Genomic DNA, 14,491 nt, shown 5'->3' on the forward strand with positions numbered 1-14,491 from the left:
TTCAAGGACTGCCACAACTCAGACTAGAGCCATTGCTTTCATCCACTGGGAACTATCATCAACTTGAATTTGTGTATCTTGCACTTGACATCAAAACAAGAGAAAAGAGGACTTGGATTAACTAAAGAACACTCTTTCTTGTGTCTACAGTAACCACATCATTGAATCTCCCCACAGAGAAGGCAATACCTGAGACAACTAGGGTTTAACCATGCCTGAATGATAGAAAACAATTCACATTAGATCTTATTAGTAATATTATTTAACTTATGTGAAACAGTTATAGCTTTGGTATATGTGAGTGTATAGGTGTGGATTTGAGGGCATTTCATAATTCTATACAACCCTAAAATGTTTTGAATTTTCCCCCACCACTGGGAATAGGCTCGTGTATTTTTACAACAAGCACTGTCTCTTTTGCTATTCTTTTCCTAATTATTTCCCAAGAGGTTTGGAGAAAGAGAAAACCCCTAGATTTACATTCCCTGGCCCTCATAATGAATCCTATTCTGGTCAAGCCTAGAAGTCTCATTCTCCAGGCATCTGTTCCAGACCCCAGTCTATGTCCTCTGGAAACAGCTGGGCTCTGTACAGAGTCCAAACTCTGTGGTTAGCTCCATCCCACCTCCCATCCACCACTGCATACACCCCCCTCCCTCAGAGACAATCTGTATTTACCTTTATTTATCAGTTTCACTAGAACCAGGCCATGGTCTCGAGCCTCCTTCAGTCTTCTCTGGCCCCAGTGGGTGCTTCCTCTGTACATTCCCTTCACTTACTAGAGGCTCAGCCTCTTAGAGTCACTGAATGGCAGGCACATTCATCAAGAATGCTTAGCCTTCTTACCGATCAGAGAAAGTAAAAACAAAAATTAGATACTATTTTACATGTATCACATTGGTAAAAGTTAGGTCAAACTATACACATGATTATAAGGATATGGATTTAAAAAAAAACAAATCTTCATGATCTAAAATGTCTTCTGCAGCCATGCTGAAGAACAATTAGTCAACATATTATAAAATTAAATAAGCATATAAGCCATGATCCTATAATCTCATTCTTTAAAGGGACCATTGCAAGACTGATACTAATACCATTATTTATATTAGCAGGGAGCTGTCATGTTAGTTTAGTTTCCAACTTCAGAGGAATGGGTAAGCAAAGTGTGGTAGGGACATATGACAGAATTCATTGCCAGGGATAGAAGTCAAGCCCCTTAAAATACATGCCTACAGAGCAGAGCACCAGGAAGGAACTGGCAATCAGAGATTAAAACAAAAACAAAAACAAAAACAAACAAAATATAATCAATGAAATAACCACAAATATTTCCTTGACCAGACTAGTGACTAAGGAGATTCATGAAATTAAGAGTGAATACATTTTGGAAGAAAAAAAAAAAAAGAAAGTATTCCACCCAAAAGTAAAATGGCTCAGATTATGTCCAGATCTAAGGAAGAATTGTTCTAAACATCCTTTACTGTGTTAATTCCCTATGTCTGCTACAGTAAAATAGAAGAAATTAGTGACTTAAAATAAAAATTTATTATCTCACATACAGTTCCAGAGGCCAGAAGTCTGATACGGATCTCACAGCCTGAAATCAAGGTGATAGTGGCACTGGTTCCACCCAGAGGCTCCAGGGGAGAATCTGTTCTCTTTTCTTTTCCAGGCTTTCGAGGCTGCCTGCATTCCTTGGCTTTTGTTCCCTTCCTTCATCTTCAAACACATCGCTTCAACAACCGTTTCCATCACACATCGCTATTCTATTTTTCTCTTACTCCCCTCTGCTAAGGATTCTTTTTATTATATCAGCCCCACACAAGCAATCCAGAGTATTTCTCTCTCAAAATCCTTAACTTACTCCCTTCTGTGAAGGCTCTTTTAACACTTAAAGTAACATATTCAGAGGCTCTAGGGATTGGGGGAGTGGACATCTTCTTCCAGAGGCAGGGAGAGTGAATATGTCAGCTACCACAGCAAGACAAAAACAAAGCATGTCAGAGTAAATTCACTCCCAGAATAAAATATGGTGAGGTAAGAATACAAATTCCAAATTAAACAAGAGTAATGGGGTGGGAGGTGGGGGGTGGGGGCAAGGCCCATTAACTATATTAACACACTGAGTAAAACAAAACAGGACAAAAGAAAGGAAAAATCCCCAGTTTGAAATTAAACATAACCCAAGGAACAGAAGAACAATGGCATGAGTGTTCTTCATGCCATAGGTTTTAAGCAACTATATTCCCCAAACAAGAGCTCTAGGACAAGATGACAAGTCAATGCAAAGTTATGAAAATGGATAATTCAGAGCGGAGGGAAAAATAAAGACACTAAATAAGGTCAAAATGGGACCAATATACAAGTTAGAACCTGAAAGAAGAAAGATTTCAAAGTGAAAAACTGGCATATTGATTTGAGGTAAATGTAAAGGAAAGAGATATATAATTAATTAGGAGACAATGAATAAAAAAGAAAAGCCACATGCTGATACATAACAAAGAGGTTAACAAATAAATCAATTAATCGAGATATAATATCCATAGAATACAGGAAGAACTGAAGCCACAAATGAAAAGGGTATATATTTTTTCAGAAAAAAAAAATGAGATTACAACTTACAGAAATTTATAAATCCCAGTTTTATATATATCTTAAAAGAAACAAACAAAATTCTTCAGGTACCCTCGTAGAAGAAGCAAGTCCCTTGTAAGGGCTTAACATTAAGCTGGCTTCACCAATCCATAAAGCAAAATCTACTGCTTGAAAATAGTATAGTAGTATCTGCAGGTATTGAAAGAAAGAAGGTGTGAAACTGAGATATTCTTTGTAGCCAAGTTGTTTTCAAGTTCAAAAGCACCTGGCAGACATTGTCAAATGTGTGTCAAATGTTTTTTCTGGGAACACGTGTGTTCTAAAAGAGTCATTGCTGAGAAAGTCAACTTTGTGATAAAGCCAACTCAGAATGCTGTGAAGAAAAGACAAGTGTGATACTCCGTGCCAAAAGACAGTGGGATTTCTTTTTTTAAGATTTATTCATTCATGAGAGAGAGAGAGAGAGAGAGAGAGAGGCAGAGACATAGGCAGGGGGAGAAGCCCTGAGCCAAAGGGAGACACTAAACCGCCCAGCCACCCAGGCATCCCAAGACAGTGGGATTTTGAAGCACACAGCAAAGTGTGATGGTAGGAGTAGAGTAGGAATTGACTGACATCGTTTTATTATAGTGTTCCTACAAGCAAAGTTTGGGTTTCAGGGCCTTCAAGGGCCAGGCCATGTCTCTTTCTCTGACTTTCTGTGATCCTGTTTTATCTTACCATGTGCTCCCACAATGTCAAAACTCTGATAGTACCTCTGCATGATTGTTTCCCATCTCTGTGCTTTTGCCCAAACTCTTCCTCTTCTGAGAACTCATACAAAATCTGGGGCTTAACTGTCATTGTATTTAGTACAATAGATGGTTGGCTGGTCAACTTTCAAGTTTTCCAGGGCAGGAATTTCAGTGTGTACATACATCTCTGTCTTACAGGGTAGTGAGTGTTCCGGGTATCCTCTCAGAAGTAAAAAACAAGACAAGAAAACCATAGATAATCAGAAAATTTTAAAAGCAAACAGAATTCTCAGAAATACATCATCCATGAGCCTTAATTGAGAAGGCATACAAAAGGGGCACCTGGGTGGCTCAGTTGGTTAAGTCTGCCTTGGGCTCAGGTCATGATTCTCACTCATCCTGGGTTGGGTCCTGGAGTTGAACCACCCACCTGTACCTTGGCTCTCTGCTCAGCGGGGAGTCAGCTTCTTCCTCTTCCTCTGCCCTTCCTCCCCACTTGTATTCTCTACTCTCTCAAATAAACATAAAAATCTTTAAAAGAAAATAAAAGGCATGCAAAAAAAAAAATAATATGACAATGAAATCCAGCCAACTCAGAGATGACTTTTTAAAAACTCCTTAAATACTATGAATATTGTAAAATGAATGGGGAAGAGCAGTGAATCCATCTAAATACAAAAAAAAATAAAATAAAATAGATTATGGTTACAGAAGAGAATGCATGTTTACAAAATAGAAAAAGGTACAAAATCTGAAAGAGAAGAGGTGAGTACAAATGCTTTACTTTCATCTTAAATGGCAGGATTAAATTGATACTATCTAAGAATAAAATTTAATATTTTAGCTATCTCAATATGTTTTAACCTTTATTCTTAATCACAGGAGTATTTTATGTATTAATAAATGTGTTTTTATGAAACATTTAAAGTTCAACACTGTCAGCTTAATTCCTATTTCATTTTTTGATGAGTTCAAGTATAGTTACATTTAATATTTACTTAATTGTAGCGTAATTCAATTTGTTCCTCTTTCCATCCACCATTTATTTATGTATCTATCCTTCCATTTATCCATCCAGGTGTATACAGGCATAACTGAAGGTACTCAACTAGCTTGACATTCAACAGATGTTGAAAATGATTACATTTTAGTAATTTGGAGTAATTTTTAAGAACTTTTGAATTCCCATTTTAACATGCAGTACTCATGCAAAAACACTGAATTCATCCTAAAAGTTAAAATAATGTAAATCTGGGGGAAATAGTTTGCAAACTTGGGATAATTAGTTTATGATTCCTTTCTCTGAGTACTTCCTCTTTTTAAAGTACTTCTGCTTAATAATATGTAGTCACATTCTTCAAAGTTTCCAAGTTTTAAAGGAGTATAACAGTCTTGATAAACATTTTTATGTGACTGTCCTCTTATAAACAAAGATGGAATTTATGTGATAATGGATTAAATACTAGTATGTGAGATATCAACTAAAAATAATCAATGAAAGCAGAGCAACACCTTCAATAACATTACTAATCTCATTAATCTGGTACATGATCCAATGATAGTGAAATGCATATGAATATAATTATGTAACTAACTGCCTCCTGAGGCACTCTGTCCCGAAGTCGTTCTCGCAGGTCAACACTATTTATTTACTTATTAATTTTTACGTAGGCCCTCTAACATTTAATAGTAATTTGCAAATTCTTCTAAATGGACAACTACAGTTATACATAGAACTAGGTGAGTCGAAAATAAATTGCCTCATACTAACTGTTTAAAAGGAAAAAAAATCCTCAAGAAATAAACGTCCATCAAAATGTAAACCCTAGAAGAGTTGGATCTATGAGCTACCTTGTTAACTGCTGTAACTCTACTATCAGTGATATTAGTAGACATTTGAGATTTATTGAACAGAAATATATCTAAATCCGGGATGCCTGGGTGGTTCAGCAGTTGAGCGTCTGCCTTCAGCTGAGGGCATGATCCCGGGATCCAGGATCGAGTCCCACATTGGCTCCTTGCAGGGAGCCTGCTTCTCCCTCTGCCTATGTCTCAGCCTCTCTCTGGGCCTCTCATAAATAAGCAAATAAAATCATACACACACAAACCCACACACACACACATGTTTGTGTTTCCAGTGACGCCTTTCTTAAATTTTTAAATTTTTAAAATTTTTTTAGTTTAAATTCAATTAGCCAACATATGATAATACATACTAGTTTCAGATATAGTGTTCAATAATTTACCAGTTGCATATAACAGTGCTCATCACATCATATGTCTTTATTAGTTTTAATTTCTTTAACTTATTGGGCTAGATAGGTTAAAATGGCTAAGAGCAAAATCTCAGGTCAATTGAATTTCCTGGAAACTGTCTTAATTTACAATTGAATGAAAGTGTAGGTATTTGGCACGTGGCCCATTAATGTTAAAACGCTCAACTGAAGTAGATAGTGTTATATTTTCTTCTCTTGGTTCCTCATTTTGGTGTCACCTCGAAAGGACAAGCATTTATCTCCACACCTCTTTCACGGCCAGAACTAGTGAGGCACCTCAGACACACAAGTCAAGGAGAATTGGACTTGCCAAGATTCCCAAATGAAGCAGTTCTTTGGATTTTGTGGCCTGGGAGTCTCTTTCTCTCACCATCTTCTCGGCCCTCTCATTTTCTGCTGATCTCTTCTCTGACAGCGTATGGAGAGAGTGACTGGCAGTTTCTCTCTACAAGGCAGTTTTACTTCAGAGAAGAAACGTGACAATGATACTGTAGAGTATTAATAATACTTTAGTCAGAATATTTTGCAATTAAAACATTCAGATTGTGAGAATTAAGCAGATATAGATATAATGTATAGTTCAGATAATATTCCCCTGGCTATGTGACATAGGTTAGCCAATAATCAATGGTTTCTTCAGAAAGATCTCACCATAGGTGGAATCTCCTCATCTTACACATGTAATCACAGAGCTCTAGCCAGGCTTTCTATGATGCTCTGTATTCCCTGTCTTTATTCAAACGCCTCTTCAATTTCATATTCTTATTTCCTTCTCTTAAGTCTTATTCTTCTTCCTATTTAATATACTGTATACACTGAAGAGAAGGGGCAGAAGGGAAAAAAGCATTTATTGAACTTTCTGCTGGGTGAGCCCCTGGTTAGATATTGTCCATCTGATAATCTCATATATTTACTTATTATATTTATAAGATGTCATAATTTATTTTTTTTCTATGAAAAGAATTCTTAAGTTCCTAGAGTTCATGGCTCACAATAATAAAGGCTTAATTTCTCCCTCTTGCACAGATTTCAATAACAAAGGGTTTTTTTAATAGTTATATATGTATAGGTATAAAACCTACATGTCCCTGAGCAAATCTGGCATTGATTTCATCTACCTTTAGCTCAAGAATAATAAGACTCTCTCTTTTTGTCCTTAGGACATAAACACAGGTTTCTTACTGAATTCAAAGATATAGGCATCTATCTAGATAGAAATAGGTAAATAGTCCATTGCTAGGGTAAATAAGGTGCAAACCACTTAAGTACAGCATCTATGCTACAGCCACAATTATTCATTTTGGCTGAAAATGATTGATCTGAAATGAACCAAAGCAAGAACAGACTGCATCATCACTGAGTAGGTCACATTACAGTCAGTTTACTTTGTACACATTTACCCTGCAAGAGAAATCATTGAATGTGTTCTCATGTGTATGTCAGAATAACCCAGTAGTGAATGAATGAATGAATGAATGAATGAATGAATGAATGAATGAATTCCCTTCCCATTGTAGACCAGAGAGGCCAAGGGCAGAGCAAGTAGTAAAACAGCTTTAAACTCAACCCTATTTGACTCCAAAGATCATTCTTAAATCCAGCTATACCATTCATGAGTTTCACTATATGTGTTTCTTTATTTTCAGCGCTCCTCAATTGAAAAAAAAATTCAATAAAATACATGTCATATAAAATTTCCCATCTTAGGGGGCAGGGCAAGCTAGCCCAATGTACCTAGATAACTTTCAAATCGTCCTGAAAACCTACGAATTCGACTTTAGATTTAAAGAGAGAACAGCTGGAACCTACAGAGAGAAGAGTTTGCGCTTCTAACAAGGTAGGAAGGTGGAAAACATAAAATAGAAGAATCCAGTGGGGGATGGGGCAGGCAGAGCTGGGCTCAGCGGGCAGCGAAAGCCTCGGCCAGGGAAGCCCAGCCCTGGAGAAGCAGGAACTGGAACAATCTGCATCGGAGTCTTCCCGCAGGGAAAGGACCTCGGCAAGAAAGTTGGGCAGAGCCGCAGCTGGGGCAGGGAGCCTCCAGGTTCCCGGGTCACTAACAGAGGACGGGGCCCCGGGGAGAGCACCCGCAGGCTGGGGGCCGGTCTTGGTAAAGGGCTGGGGCGCGCCCGGCGGGGCCTCGGGAGCAGCTCGGGTGGTGGCTCTAGGCGGAGGGGCTCCGGGGCGCGGTTCCAGTGGCGCAGGCCCCAGATCCCAGGGCTCTGAACAGACACAGCCCGGGACAGGCGGAGGCGGGAGGGCACAGGACAGCGAGGACGCTCCTGCCACCGGGCACCCCCGAGCTGTGCAGCTCAGCGCCCCCCACCCCCGGAGCATCCAGGCCAGTGCGGACTGGGAGCCTGCGGTAGTTACTGGGGGAGCTGACTCCAGAGCTGGACAGCTGGCAGTGGTCAGTGTTGTCCCTCCTGCTGTTACCCTATGCCTGGGACAGGGCAGGGCCGCCAGGGAACAAAGGCCTCACAGGATAAATATCTGCCACTGAGCCCTGCACCTGGCAGGAGGCCGAGTGTCTCCAGCAGGTGCACACACCTGAGAATCAGTGCAGTAGGCTCCTCCCCCAGAAGACCAGCTGGAAAGACAGAGGAAGAGTAAGTTCTTGGCGGAGCAGCTCTGGAAAGCTTCATGGGCAGTTGAGGGATTTGCAGGATATAGAACCAGAGGATACCCCTGCTTGTAGTTTGTTTTGCTTTTTTTCTTCCTTTTCCCAGTACAACTCGTTTTTAGCCACTCTGCGCTGAGCAAAATGACTAGAAAGAAGAACTCACCACAAAAGAAAGAATCAGAAACAGTACTCTCTGCCACAGAGTTACAGAATATGGATTACAATTCTATGTCAGAAAACCAATTTTGAAGGTAGAAAAATATAAATTCAACCTGAAAAAAGAAAAAAATGTTAAAAGAACGAACAGAGCCTCTAACAATTGTGGCATAAGATCAATAGCTCTAACACTCATGCCAATGACATCCCAGAAGGAGAGACGAGATTAGCGCAATATATATCTTAAGAAATAATGCCCAAAGATTTTTCAAATTTTGTGAAAGACAATTTTACAGATTCAAGAAGTTTGTGCATCTTATAAAACACGCATAGGATCTGTCTAATGAAAAGTACAAGTACTGATAGAAAATAAGACCTAAATGTGATAAGTATAAATGGAGAAACATACATAGTATTCATGGTTTGGAATGCCCAGCGTGTTAAAGATGTCAGTTCTTTGATCTAAAGATTCCATGTAAGCCCTATTAAAATCCCAAGAAGATTTTTTTTTTTTTTTTTTTTTTTGCCAAGAAGATTTTTATGTATATGTTTACAAGTTAAAATGTATGTGGAAACACAAAGGACTTAAAATGGTTAAAAAAATTAGAAAAGATACATCGAATTGGAAGAAAGATACTATCCATTTTTAAGGCTTATCGATACCTACAGCAATCAATACAATAGCAAGTCCATATCCAGACACATAGACCAATGGAACTTGAAATAGGGAACCTGGAAATAGACCCATACAAATGTGATTAGCTGATTTTGATCAAAGTTACAAAAGCAATTCAGTGGAAGAATAGCCCTTTAAAAAAAAAAAAAAGATTTTGAGAGTGAGCATGCCTGCGTGGCCACATGGACAAGTGGGGGAAGGGGCAGAGACAGAGGGAGAAGCAGACTTCCTGCTGCCAGGAAGGCAGATGGGGACTTCATCCCAGGACCTCAAGATCATGACCTGATACTTATGTCTATACTGATAATACATTATACTCATACATATAGGACCAGACAGACATTTACACTAGGAGGAAGGAAACTAATGTCCACATAAAACCTTGGCACTATTGCCACTGAAGCTTTGAAAGCACCAACAACTTGGGACGCCTGGGTGGCTCAGTGGTTGAGCATCTGCCTTCCACTCAGGGCATGATCCATTATCTGTGTCATAAATCCTTGTCCTTTATCTTGGCCTGACCACCCCTTTTGATCTTGCCCAAATTATTCCCCACCTATTTTCCATCAACCTTCCTCCACAAACATGGTCATAATCCTATTGCCATTCGAACATGTCCAGTATCCATCTAACTCTGTACCTTTGTTGCTTCTTCATCTGTCACCTAATCCCAATTTTCTTCCTAAAAACTGAGAATTATGTAACTCATCTAATTGATGTAGATTTGGATCTAAAGCTCTAAACATTTACTATGGTTTAAAGTTGATGGAGTGTATTTATTTTATTTTTTTAAGGTTTTATTTATTTATTCATGAGAGACACAGAGAGAGGCAGAGACACAGGCAGAGGGAGAAGCAGGCTACCTGCGGGGACCCCTATGTAGAACTTGATCCCAGAACTCTGGGATCACGCCCTGAGCCAAAGGCAGATGCTAAACCGCTGAACCATCCAGGCGACCCTATATTTTAAACAGCTTCATTTTATATGACAGTTTTTGCATAGTTGTATACATTACATTAATCTTAATCATTAGATGCCTGACACAAGAATAGTTCTTCCTGAGTAAGAGACTAATTAGATATCCTTTTCTACCAAAGTTTGATCTTTCACATATATGCCATCTGTTCATATTACTCAAAGAATAACTTAAAATAATTTGTCTCCCTAATTGAAATAGCAATGAGTTCTGAGCTGTAGTTTATTTATGCAAAAGGATACCAGTTGAAGGCACTGGCATGGTATGTGAATTATAAGATGAGACCGGCTTTGACCAAAGTGATCTCTTTTGCATATTAAATTAGTTTGTTAGTGAGTCTTGTTGAAAATGAAGCCTATTCTTTGGATTCATTTTACTGACAAAACGTTTCAAAATTACATGATTAGGCATACAATGAAACTTAAAATAGGCTCTTTTCCACTTTAAATGCAATGTGGGGTTAATGCTTCATGTATTAGGTATCCTTGGGTATTTAATTACGTGAGAACATGAATAGGCAAAGTCTATGTTTCATGTATAAAAGTGATGTTTATGAGTAGCGTCCTATGTTCTACCATAGTTCAATTCCAGATCTAGAATCATGCCTGATATAAGCTCCAACAAATTAAGGTGGTTTCAGTGCATTTGCACCATTTCATTGTGATCCAAGAAAAACATAATTTTGTTACCTACATGTTAATATCTGTATTTTCAAGGTTCTTACATTTTCTATTGATGGCTTATTTGATTTCCTGTTAATGCACAGTCTTAATCATTTTCATGATAATAGAATTGGTCTTAACATTGTGTTATTCTGTGATAGACTAATTGAACTCCTTTGCAATCCTCTATGATGAAAGCTGAGACATAAATCTGGGATAACCATTTAGTAACTTAATTGTCAGGAGATCTTAACCATAACTGATTGATAAAGATCTATGAGAAAAACACGATAATATAATATTTAGTAAAATATAAACTAAATAACAGTCCTAATGTTAAAGTTACTTATAATAGACTAAGAAACAAAAAAAAATGTCCTTTTTCTTGTTAATTTTCTTTGCTACAAAGTTTACTTTATCTTATATTATTACAGACACTTCTGCTTATTTTTGTAAAGATTTATTTATTTTGGGGCGGGTGGGGCAGACAGGGAGAGAGAGGGAGAATCCCAAAGCAGACTTCCTGCTGATCACAGAGCCCAGGTGAGGCTAAATCCCAGAACCCAGAGATCATGACTTGAGCCAAAATCAAGAGTCTGAAGCTTAACAAGTGAGCCACCCAGGTGCCCCTCTGCTTAAACTTAAATAGTGTTGTTATTATAGATATTTCCCCCATCCTTTCAGTTTTAGCCATTATCATTTTAACAAGTTTTTTGTTGATTATATATAGTTATGTTATTTTAACCCATTATGATAAATTCTCTTTTAATTGATATTTTAGGTCATTTTGATATAGTAGTGTGGCTTTAAATTTGCCATTTTACATTTTATTTTCTGGTGCTTTCTCGGAGATTTAAGAAAGATTTATTTTTAGTTTTTCTTAACTTATAGATTGTGACTTTTAATATATCCCATATTTTTCATTTGTTACTCTTGGATTTAAAAAATTCATAAAGATGGGCAGCCCTGGTGGCTTAGCGGTTTAACGCCACCTTCAGCCCAGGGCGTGATCCTGGAGACCCAGGATTGAGTCCCGCTTTGGATTCCCTGCATGGAGCCTACTTCTCCCTCTGCCTGTGTTTCTGCCTCTCTCTCTCTCTCTCTCTCTCTCTAACAAATAAATAAATAAGTAAATCTTTAAAAAAATAAAAAATAAAAAATTCATAAAGAACTCTGTTCAGAATAGAATTTTTTTTTTAAGTTGGAATGTAGAAACGTTACCATTATGGGAATTTCTTCATCTTTTTGTTTTAATGCTGTAGTTGTAAGTGCTACATTTCCATCTATTTAAAATACCTTTAAATTTTGTGGAGTATTTCTTTTGCCGTGTAGAAACATTTTATCTTGATAAGCTCCCTGTAGTTTGTTATTTGCTTTTGTTTCCCTTGCCTTAGACCTATCTAGGAAGGAGTTGCTACAGCCAAGGTCAAAGAGGTTGCTGCCTGTGTTCTCCTCTAAGACTTTGGTGGTTTCCTTTCTCACATTTAGGTCTTTCATCCATTTTGAGTTTATTTTTGTGTATGCTGTACAAAAGTGGCCCAGTTTCATTCTTCGCATGGCTGTCCAGTTTTCCCAACCTTATATGTTGAGAAGACCATATTTTTCCCACTGGCTATTCTTTCCTGCTTTGTCAAAGATTAATGACCACCATTAATATAGCTGTAGGTTCATTTCTGGCTTTTCCATCCTGTTCCATTGATCTGTGTATCTGTTTTTGGGCTTGTACCACACTATCTTGATGACTACAGCTTTGTAATATAACTTGATGTCCGGAATTGTTGTGATGCCTCAGCTTTGCTCTTCTTTTTTTAAGATTGCTTTGGCTATTTGGGATCTTTTGCAGTTCCGTACAAATTATAGGATTGTTTATTCTAGCTCTGTGAAAAACGCCGGTGGTATTTCGTTAGGAGTTTCATTAGATGTGTAGCTTGCTTTGGGTAGTATAGACATTTGAACAATATGTGTTTTTTTCATCCATAAGCATGGAATGTTTTGCAAAGTAATATCCCATTAGACAATGTTCTAATTGTTTAAATGTCAAATGTATTTTGAAGAATTCAGAGAAAAATATTTTACAATTTCTTTAGCTTTTCTTTCATTCTTTTTTTTTTTTAAGATTTTATTTATCCATGAGAGACACAGAGAGAGACAGAGACACAAGCAAAGGGAGAAGCAGGCTCTGTGCAGGGAGCCTGATGTGGGTGGGACTAGATCCCAGGTCTCCAGGATCACACCCGGTTGAAGGCAGTGCTAAATCATTGAGCCACCTGGGCTGCCCTCATTCTTATTTTCCAAGTTTGCTTCTGAAACCATTTCCCTCTATAGTAAGAATTTTCGTGGGCCACCTGGTTGCCTCAGTTGATCACATGGCTGGCTCTTGATCTCTGCTCAAGTCTTGATTCTGACAGTTGTGAGTTCAGGCCCCACATTGGCTCTATGCTGGGTGTGGAGCCTACTTAAAAATTTTTTTTTTCTTTAGCACTGCTTTCAGATCAAGTCTGCTGGCTATGATTTTATTCATTTTCTTTAATCATAAAATGTCATTGTAACTTACTTATGGATATTGTTACTAGATTAAGAATTCTAAGGTGACAGATTTTTTAAAAATTTAATACTTTGAAAATATGCCACTTAAGTCCTTGCATGAGAAGATATGAAGTATGTGTGTGTATAAATATATTTATATATAAGATTATGAAATATTACTCAGCAATGAGGTAGAAGGAAGTCTGACCATTTGTTTGCAACATGAGTGAAAGTGAAGGACATTATACTAAGTGAAATAAGCCAGATAGTAAAAGACAAATACTACACAATCACACTTACATGTAGAATCTAAAATAAAGAAAAAAAGTAAAACCCAAAGAAACAGAGTAGAACAATGGCTCCCAGGGGCTGGTGGGTATACGGGGTAGAAATGGGGAGATGATGAGAAAAAGGTACAAAGTTGGAGTTGTGTGGGATATGTCTAGAGATCTGATATACAAGAATGATACCTATATTTAATAGTAATGTACTCAGCACTAGATATATCCCAAGAGCATAGATTTCAGGTACAAGTGTCTCTTACACAAAATAACTGAAGAAACATGTTAGCTTGATGGTAGTAATCACACACACACACATATATACACACACAAATATATATAATATATAATAGATATTACATAAAGTCACCATGTTGTATACGTTAAATATATATAATTTTTATTTAAAAATAATTCAGTAAAAGTGAAAAGTACCCTTTTCTCTGGCTCCCATAGTTTTGCTGAGAAATATTCAGTCATTTGAATTATTCATTATTGTTAATATGGCATTGTTTTCTTTATCTGGCTGCTTGCAATATTTTTGTTTGTTTTGAGCAGTTTGATTACGATGGCTATAAAGAAAGCTCTATGGGCTTTTTCCATTTGGGGTTCATTGAATCCTTGAATTTGTACATTTATATCTTTAAATGTGAGGAGTTTTCATATAGTATTTCTGAAAATACCTGGCAGCACCATGTTCCTCGTGCCTTTTCGGGAGACATATGAACTTGAACAAGTTCTTAGGAATGTCTAACAGCCTCTGAAGTTCTATTCAGTTTTCTTTCATCTTTTTTTCTATGGTATTTAGATAGATCAGTAAAAAATTATATTCAATAATTCATTGACTCTTTCCTCTGTTCAATCCATTCTGCTATTGAGAAAGCATCCAGTGAGATTTTTACTTCAGTTATTAAATATTTCAGTTCTAAAATTTGTTTGTTTTTTAATCTTTTCTGTTGACCCTTTCTATTTTTCTATTTTTA

Source organism: Canis lupus, unplaced genomic scaffold (genome assembly GCF_011100685.1).
Source record: "Canis lupus familiaris isolate Mischka breed German Shepherd unplaced genomic scaffold, alternate assembly UU_Cfam_GSD_1.0 chrUn_S1628H1819, whole genome shotgun sequence".
Lineage (NCBI taxonomy): Eukaryota > Metazoa > Chordata > Mammalia > Carnivora > Canidae > Canis > Canis lupus.